Here is a 9,556-nt window from a genome sequence, read left to right on the forward strand (position 1 = left end):
GCCCACTCACTCGATCGCCATGTCTGTTTGCCACAGTTTTCCCGGTGGTGCCGCACCCGGGCTCGCCCCGGCTGACGCAGTTTTCGCGCCGCCCCGGCTGACGCGGTTTCGTGCCGCCCCGGCAGACGCGGTTTTCGCGCCGCCCCGGCTGACGCGGTTTCGTGCCGCCCCGGCAGACGCAGTTCGGACTTAGCACTTTTCGGCTGTGCCTGGCTGGCGGCCCACTCACTCGATCGCCATGTCTGTTTGCCACAGTTTTCCCGGTGGTGCCGCACCCGGGCTCGCCCCGGCTGACGCAGTTTTCGCGCCGCCCCGGCTGACGCGGTTTCGTGCCGCCCCGGCAGACGCGGTTTTCGCGCCGCCCCGGCTGACGCGGTTTCGTGCCGCCCCGGCAGACGCAGTTCGGACTTAGCACTTTTCGGCTGTGCCTGGCTGGCGGCCCACTCACTCAATCGCCATGTCTGTTTGCCACAGTTTTCCCGGTGGTGCCGCACCCGGGCTCGCCCCGGCTGACGCAGTTTTCGCGCCGCCCCGGCTGACGCGGTTTCGTGCCGCCCCGGCAGACGCGGTTTTCGCGCCGCCCCGGCTGACGCGGTTTCGTGCCGCCCCGGCAGACGCAGTTCGGACTTAGCACTTTTCGGCTGTGCCTGGCTGGCGGCCCACTCACTCGATCGCCATGTCTGTTTGCCACAGTTTTCCCGGTGGTGCCGCACCCGGGCTCGCCCCGGCAGACGCGTTTTTTTTTTTCTTTCGCCCCGGCTGACGCAGTTTTCGCGCCGCCCCGGCTGACGCGGTTTCGTGCCGCCCCGGCAGACGCGGTTTTTTGCGCCGCCCCGGCTGACGCGGTTTTTGCCGCCCCGGCTGACGCAGTTCGGACTTAGCACTTTTCGGCTGTGCCTGGCTGGCGGCCCACTCACTCGATCGCCATGTCTGTTTGCCACAGTTTTCCCGGTGGTGCCGCACCCGGGCTCGCCCCGGCTGACGCAGTTTTCGCGCCGCCCCGGCTGACGCGGTTTCGTGCCGCCCCGGCAGACGCGGTTTTCGCGCCGCCCCGGCTGACGCGGTTTCGTGCCGCCCCGGCAGACGCAGTTCGGACTTAGCACTTTTCGGCTGTGCCTGGCTGGCGGCCCACTCACTCGATCGCCATGTCTGTTTGCCACAGTTTTCCCGGTGGTGCCGCACCCGGGCTCGCCCCGGCTGACGCAGTTTTCGCGCCGCCCCGGCTGACGCGGTTTCGTGCCGCCCCGGCAGACGCGGTTTTCGCGCCGCCCCGGCTGACGCGGTTTCGTGCCGCCCCGGCAGACGCAGTTCGGACTTAGCACTTTTCGGCTGTGCCTGGCTGGCGGCCCACTCACTCGATCGCCATGTCTGTTTGCCACAGTTTTCCCGGTGGTGCCGCACCCGGGCTCGCCCCGGCAGACGCGTTTTTTTTTTTCTTTCGCCCCGGCTGACGCAGTTTTCGCGCCGCCCCGGCTGACGCGGTTTCGTGCCGCCCCGGCAGACGCGGTTTTTTTGCGCCGCCCCGGCTGACGCGGTTTTTGCCGCCCCGGCTGACGCAGTTCGGACTTGGCACTTTTTGGCTGAGCCTGGCTGGTGGCCCACTCACTCGATCGCCATGTCTGTTAGCCACAGTTTTCCCGGTGGTGCCGCACCCGGGCTCGCCCCGGCTGACGCAGTTTTCGCGCCGCCCCGGCAGACGCGGTTTTCGCGCCGCCCCGGCTGACGCGGTTTTTGCCGCCCCGGCTGACGCAGTTCGGACTTGGCACTTTTTGGGCTGAGCCTGGCTGGCGGCCCACTCACTCGATCGCCATGTCTGTTTGCCACAGTCTTCCCGGTGGTGCCGCACCCGGGCTCGCCCCGGCAGACGCGTTTTTTTTTTCTTTCGCCCCGGCAGACGTGGTTCCCCCCCCCCCCCTTTTCGCTCGCCCCGGCTGACGAGGTTTTCGCGCCGCCCCGGCTGACGCAGTTTTCGCGCCGCCCCGGCTGACGCGGTTTCGTGCCGCCCCGGCTGACGCGGTTTTCGCGCCGCCCCGGCTGACGCGGTTTTTGCGTCGCCCCGGCTGACACGGTTCGGACTTTGCACTTTTCGGCTGTGCCTGGCTGGCGGCCCACTCACTCGATCGCCATGTCTGTTTGCCACAGTTTTCCCGGTGGTGCCGCACCCGGGCTCGCCCCGGCTGACGCAGTTTTCGCGCCGCCCCGGCTGACGCGGTTTCGTGCCGCCCCGGCAGACGCGGTTTTCGCGCCGCCCCGGCTGACGCGGTTTCGTGCCGCCCCGGCAGACGCAGTTCGGACTTAGCACTTTTCGGCTGTGCCTGGCTGGCGGCCCACTCACTCGATCGCCATGTCTGTTTGCCACAGTTTTCCCGGTGGTGCCGCACCCGGGCTCGCCCCGGCTGACGCAGTTTTCGCGCCGCCCCGGCTGACGCGGTTTCGTGCCGCCCCGGCAGACGCGGTTTTCGCGCCGCCCCGGCTGACGCGGTTTCGTGCCGCCCCGGCAGACGCAGTTCGGACTTAGCACTTTTCGGCTGTGCCTGGCTGGCGGCCCACTCACTCGATCGCCATGTCTGTTTGCCACAGTTTTCCCGGTGGTGCCGCACCCGGGCTCGCCCCGGCAGACGCGTTTTTTTTTTTCTTTCGCCCCGGCTGACGCAGTTTTCGCGCCGCCCCGGCTGACGCGGTTTCGTGCCGCCCCGGCAGACGCGGTTTTTTGCGCCGCCCCGGCTGACGCGGTTTTTGCCGCCCCGGCTGACGCAGTTCGGACTTAGCACTTTTCGGCTGTGCCTGGCTGGCGGCCCACTCACTCGATCGCCATGTCTGTTTGCCACAGTTTTCCCGGTGGTGCCGCACCCGGGCTCGCCCCGGCTGACGCAGTTTTCGCGCCGCCCCGGCTGACGCGGTTTCGTGCCGCCCCGGCAGACGCGGTTTTCGCGCCGCCCCGGCTGACGCGGTTTCGTGCCGCCCCGGCAGACGCAGTTCGGACTTAGCACTTTTCGGCTGTGCCTGGCTGGCGGCCCACTCACTCGATCGCCATGTCTGTTTGCCACAGTTTTCCCGGTGGTGCCGCACCCGGGCTCGCCCCGGCTGACGCAGTTTTCGCGCCGCCCCGGCTGACGCGGTTTCGTGCCGCCCCGGCAGACGCGGTTTTCGCGCCGCCCCGGCTGACGCGGTTTCGTGCCGCCCCGGCAGACGCAGTTCGGACTTAGCACTTTTCGGCTGTGCCTGGCTGGCGGCCCACTCACTCGATCGCCATGTCTGTTTGCCACAGTTTTCCCGGTGGTGCCGCACCCGGGCTCGCCCCGGCAGACGCAGTTTTCGCGCCGCCCCGGCAGACGCGGTTTTCGCGCCGCCCCGGCTGACGCGGTTTTTGCCGCCCCGGCTGACGCAGTTCGGACTTGGCACTTTTTGGGCTGAGCCTGGCTGGCGGCCCACTCACTCGATCGCCATGTCTGTTTGCCACAGTCTTCCCGGTGGTGCCGCACCCGGGCTCGCCCCGGCAGACGCGTTTTTTTTTCTTTCGCCCCGGCAGACGTGGTTCCCCCCCCCCCCTTTTCGCTCGCCCCGGCTGACGAGGTTTTCGCGCCGCCCCGGCTGACGCAGTTTTCGCGCCGCCCCGGCTGACGCGGTTTCGTGCCGCCCCGGCTGACGCGGTTTTCGCGCCGCCCCGGCTGACGCGGTTTTTGCGTCGCCCCGGCTGACACGGTTCGGACTTTGCACTTTTCGGCTGTGCCTGGCTGGCGGCCCACTCACTCGATCGCCATGTCTGTTTGCCACAGTTTTCCCGGTGGTGCCGCACCCGGGCTTGCCCCGGCAGACGCGTTTTTTTTTTTTCTTTTCGCCCCGGCTGACGCAGTTTTCGCCCCGCCCCGGCTGACGCGGTTTCGTGCCGCCCCGGCAGACGCGGTTTTTTGCGCCGCCCCGGCTGACGCGGTTTTTGCCGCCCCGGCTGACGCAGTTCGGACTTTGCACTTTTTGGCTGAGCCTGGCTGGCGGCCCACTCACTCGATCGCCATGTCTGTTTGCCACAGTTTTCCCGGTGGTGCCGCACCCGGGCTCGCCCCGGCAGACGCGTTTTTTTTTTTCCTTCGCCCCGGCAGACGTGGTTCCCCCCCCCCCTCCGTCTTTCTTTTTGTTTTTTTTTTTTCGCCGCGGCTGAAGTGGATTTTTCGGTGCCTCGACGCCCCGGTAGTCGCGGTTTTTCCGTTTCCGCACGGCCCCGGCTGACGCTGCTCGGTCACAGTCGCCTTTTGTGAGGATTGCAGACTTCTTGAGCGCGGGTGTTTTTTTTTTGTTGTTGTTGTTGTTTTATTACGCATTCGCTCCAGCAGACGCTGTTTAGACTTTTTGTTTCCTCTTTTATCCTGCGACGAGGTGACGAGGTTTATTCGGTGCCCCGCCGCCCCGGCTGAAGTGATTTTTCCTGTCCCGTGCCGCCCCGGCTGACGCGGTTGGGACTTCGCGTTTGTTCGGCCGCCACGGGTTTTGGCGCACTCGCTCGGTTGCTTGTTGTTGCCACTTGTTGCGAACCCAGGTTTCTTGAGCGAGCGCGGGCGTTTTTTCTTCCTTTCTTTCTTTGTTCTATGTGTTAGCGAATCGGCCTTTAATATCACACGAGGACTCACAACCAACAATTTTCAGTTTGAAGTGTAAAAAATCTGCAGGTGTTGACGTAACTGACTTGCCCCGTACCCTTGAGTACATCCATGAAGTTCTCGTAGTACTACTAAATCGCATTATTCCAAGTGGAGAAATTCCCATAAACTTGCAAACCTCTACACGAAAATCGGTGCGCGTGATAAAGTTGAAAATTATCGTCCGATATCAAATGTGCCTTCTATAACACAAATTCTAGGAAAAAAAAAAAAAACACTTGTTCGCCGTTCTCTGCGCCGTGACTGGCAGCACTCCGGCGAAGCGAAACGGGGTCGATTCGAGCACGATATCGGCGTCTTTCGACGTGCTCGCCGGCGACCGTCGCACGAGTACGTCGCACGAGCGCGTCTGCCGGGGCGCCGTTTGCGAAGCCGACGCAAAAGTGGGAACCGCCGCTCGGATGATCGCCGCTTTCGGCAGAGTGAGTGTTGGCACTCCGGGGAAGCGAAACAGCGTGAATGCGCCCACGAAATCGGCGTATTTTGAAGTGCCCGCCGGCGACCGTCGCACGAGTACGGTAAACCGCGTCAGCCGGGGCGTAGTTCGGGACGCCGACGAAAAAGTGGGAAGCGCAACTCGGATCTTCGCCGTTTTTGCAGGAGTGAGTGGCGGCCCTCCTGCGAGACCAAGAAGCATCGATTCGTGCACGAATTCGGCGCCTTTCGACGTGATCGCCGGCGACCGTCGCTCGAGTAGGGCAAACCGCGTCTGCCGGGGCGGGCTTCGGGACGCCGATGCGAAAGTGGGAAACGCTGCTCGGATGTTCGCCGTTTTTGGCCGAGTGAGTGCTGGCACTCGGGCGAAGCCAAACGGGGCCGATTACGGCACGATATCGGCGTCTTTCGACGTGCCCGGCGGCGACCGTCGCACGAGTACGGTAAACCGCGTCAGCCCGGGCGGAGTTCGGGACGCCGATGCGAAAGTGGAGAACGCCGCTCGGATCTTCGCCGTTTTTGGAGGAGTGAGTGGCGGCACTCCGGAGAAGCCAAGGAGCGCCAATTAGCGCACGATATCGGCGTCTTTCGACGCGCTCGCCGGCGACCGTCGAACGAGTAGGGCAAACCGCGTCTGCCGGGGCGGGGTTTACGACGCCGACGCAAAAGTGGGAACCGCCGCTCGGATGTTGGCCGTTTTTGGCAGAGTGAGTGCTGGCACACCGGCGACGCGAAAGAGCGCGAAAGCGCCCACGAAAGTGGCGTATTTGGACGTGCTTGACGGCGACCGCTGCAGGAGTACGAAAAACCACGTCAGCCGGGGCGAGCGACCCACGGCGGTCTGGGTGCTTATCGCTGCTATTATAGGGGCACCCCGGCAGACGCAGAAAAAAAAAATTTTTTTTCGACCTTCTTTTTTGCTGGTCGAGCTCGGGTAACCCAGGTCGCAATGGGAGCCGCGCACGAAAGCGGCGTCGCGAGACGCGTTCGCGGTCGCTAGTCGCACGAGCTCGGCAACCGCGTCAGCCGGCGCGGAGTTCGGGATGCCGACGGCTAAGTGGGTACCGCTGCTCGGATGTTCGCCGTTTTTGGCCGAGTGAGTGCTGGCACTCCGGCGAAGCGAAACGGGGCCGATTCGGGCACGATATCGGCGTATTTCGACGTGCTCGCCGGCGACCGTCGCACGAGTACGGCAAAGCGCGTCTGCCGGGGCGAGGTTTGCGATGCCGACGAAAAAGTGGGAAGCGCCGCTCGGATCTTCGCCGTTTTTGCAGGAGTGAGTGGCGGCCCTCCTGCGAGACCAAGAAGCATCGACTCGCGCACGATATCGGTGTCTTTCGACGTGCCCGCCGGCCACCGCCGCACGAGTACGGCAAACCGCGTATGCCGGGGCGGGGTTGGCGACGCCGACGCAAAAGTGGGAACCGCCACTAGGATGTTCGCCGTTTTTGGCAGAGTGAGTGCTGGCACACCGGCGACGCGAAAGAGCGCGAAAGCGCCCACGAAAGTGGCGTATTTGGACGTGCTTGACGGCGACCGCTGCAGGAGTACGAAAAACCACGTCAGCCGGGGCGAGCGACCCACGGCGGTCTGGGTGCTTATCGCTGCTATTATAGGGGCACCCCGGCAGACGCAGAAAAAAAAAATTTTTTTTCGACCTTCTTTTTTGCTGGTCGAGCTCGGGTAACCCAGGTCGCAATGGGAGCCGCGCACGAAAGCGGCGTCGCGAGACGCGTTCGCGGTCGCTAGTCGCACGAGCTCGGCAACCGCGTCAGCCGGCGCGGAGTTCGGGATGCCGACGGCTAAGTGGGTACCGCTGCTCGGATGTTCGCCGTTTTTGGCCGAGTGAGTGCTGGCACTCCGGCGAAGCGAAACGGGGCCGATTCGGGCACGATATCGGCGTATTTCGACGTGCTCGCCGGCGACCGTCGCACGAGTACGGCAAAGCGCGTCTGCCGGGGCGAGGTTTGCGATGCCGACGAAAAAGTGGGAAGCGCCGCTCGGATCTTCGCCGTTTTTGCAGGAGTGAGTGGCGGCCCTCCTGCGAGACCAAGAAGCATCGACTCGCGCACGATATCGGTGTCTTTCGACGTGCCCGCCGGCCACCGCCGCACGAGTACGGCAAACCGCGTATGCCGGGGCGGGGTTGGCGACGCCGACGCAAAAGTGGGAACCGCCACTAGGATGTTCGCCGTTTTTGGCAGAGTGAGTGCTGGCACTCCGGCGAAGCGAAAGAGCGCGAATGCGCCCACGAAAGTGGCGTGTTTGGACGTGCTTGACGACGACCACCGCAGGAAAACGAAAAACCACGTCAGCCGGGGCGAGCGACCCATGGCGGTCTGGGTGCTTATCGCTGCTATTATAGGGGCACCCCGGCAGACGCAAAAAAAAAAAAAATTTTTTTTCGACATTCTTTCTTGCTCGTCGACCTCGGGTGACCCAGGTCGCAGTGGGAGCCGCGCACGAAAGCGGCGTCGCGAGACGGCTTCGCGGTCGCTAGTCGCACGAGCTCGGCAACCGCGTCTGCCGGGGCGGAGTTCGGGACGCCGACGGCTAAGTGGGAACCGCCGCTCGGATGTTCGCCGTTTGTGGCCGAGTGAGTGCTGGCACTCCGGCGAAGCCAAACGGGGCCGATTCCGGCACGATATCGGCGTCTTTCTACGTGCTCGCCGGCGACCGTCGCACGAGTACGGCAAAGTGCGTCTGCCGGGGCGGGGTTTGCGACGCGTACGCAATAGTGAGAACCGTCGCTCGGATGTTCGTCGTCTTTCGCCGAGCCAGTGCTGGCACTCCGGCGAAGCCGAACGGAGCCGATTCGGGCACGATATCGGCGTCTTTCCACGTGCTCGCCGGCGACCGTCGCACGAGTACGGTAAACCGCGTCAGCCGGGGCGGAGTTCGGGACGCCGATGCGAAAGTGGGAAGCGCCGCTCGGATCTTCGCCGTTTTTGGAGGAGTCAGTGGCGGCACTCCGGTGAAGCCAAGGTGCGCCAATTCGCGCACGATATCGGCGTCTTTCGACGTGCCCGCCGGCCACCGTCGCACGAGTACGGCAAACCTCGTCTGCCGGGGCGGGGTTTGCGACGCCGACGCAAAAGTGGGAACCGCCGCTCGGATGTTCGCCGTTTTTGGCAGAGTGAGTGCTGGCACTCCGGCGAAGCGAAAGAGCGTGAATGCGCCCACGAAAGTAGCGTATTTGGACGTGCTTGACGGCGACCGCCGCAGGAGTACGAAAAACCACGTCAGCCGGGGCGAGCGACCCACGGCGGTCTGGGTGCTTATCGCTGCTATTATAGGGGCACCCCGGCAGACGCAGAAAGAAAAAAAAAAAAAATGGGGACATGGCGTGCGTCACCGTGCGGCTTCGCAGCGTTGCCGAAGTCGCCGAGCCCTTCGACTGAGCCGAACGGCGGACAGGGAACGTTGGTCGGCCGTTCTAACCTGTCGGTGCCACGCCGAGACGTCGTTAAGGAAAACCGCGTCGTGGGCCTCTACGACGCCGTCGAGTCGTTGTACGTTTGGTGTCCAGCGTGTCGGCGGCGAGTAGCGGACACGTCGTTCACGACTTCGGTCTTTCGCAGTCGACGCGAACTTGCGGAGAGTCGTGGTGCCTCACGTTTTCGGCAGAAACCGCGGCGGAATTTTCCCGTGCGTGCGCGCACGACCTCGGTGCTGTGCCGTCAGCGTAGTGTTGCACAAACTCGTGGCCTACCCAAGGTGCGGTACGTTTGCGGCCGTATCCTCGGTGGGAATTTCGTGAGTAGGGTCGCAAATTCTACGACCTCGGCGGGTTTGAGAGCGACGTAGACTTGTGGCACGCTCAACGTGCCACACGTTTCGGGGCACACCCGCGGTGAAATTTTCTCGAGTACGCTCGTATTAGTGCCCAAGGAGGTCTGGGTACTTATCGCTGCTATTATGTGGGGGTTCTCGTGAGCGGCGTACGCGAAAGCGACCGGGTGTCTGATATGCGGCGGGCTTCGGCCTCGTCAAGCGTGTCCTCGGGTCTGCTCCAGGGGAATCCACGGCATTCGTCTGCAGCCTCATCCGCTTGATGCGTTAGGGGCTGGTTGTCGGACGGTGCCGTTTTACCACGATATCGAGGTGTGTTCCGTGTCGTCCTCGGGCGATTCAGATGCGAAAGCGCCGAAGACGCGGGCGTGACCCGTCGTCTGGCGGCTTTGCAGTCTCGGCTCCGTTGCTAGTTCCGGCCGGTCCACCGACAGTGCAGCGGGCTTGGGCAACCCGCACGGCGCGACCGAGTCGATGCAACGAAAAAGAGCGAGCATGAACGTGCTTCTTGCCGCACGGCTCCCACTCGTCTTTCGGGAAGGTTGTGCCGTAGCGAGCTCGAACGCCGTCATCTCGGAGTGCAAAATAAGCGTGTTGGGGCGCCTGAAGGTGGCCTCCGCCGCACACAGACTGCGTCCGGCCCGCCGAAGGCGAGGACGGACGCGCAGTCGAACGAT

This window comes from Rhipicephalus microplus, unplaced genomic scaffold, assembly GCF_043290135.1.
Source record: "Rhipicephalus microplus isolate Deutch F79 unplaced genomic scaffold, USDA_Rmic scaffold_219, whole genome shotgun sequence".
Classification (NCBI taxonomy): domain Eukaryota; kingdom Metazoa; phylum Arthropoda; class Arachnida; order Ixodida; family Ixodidae; genus Rhipicephalus; species Rhipicephalus microplus.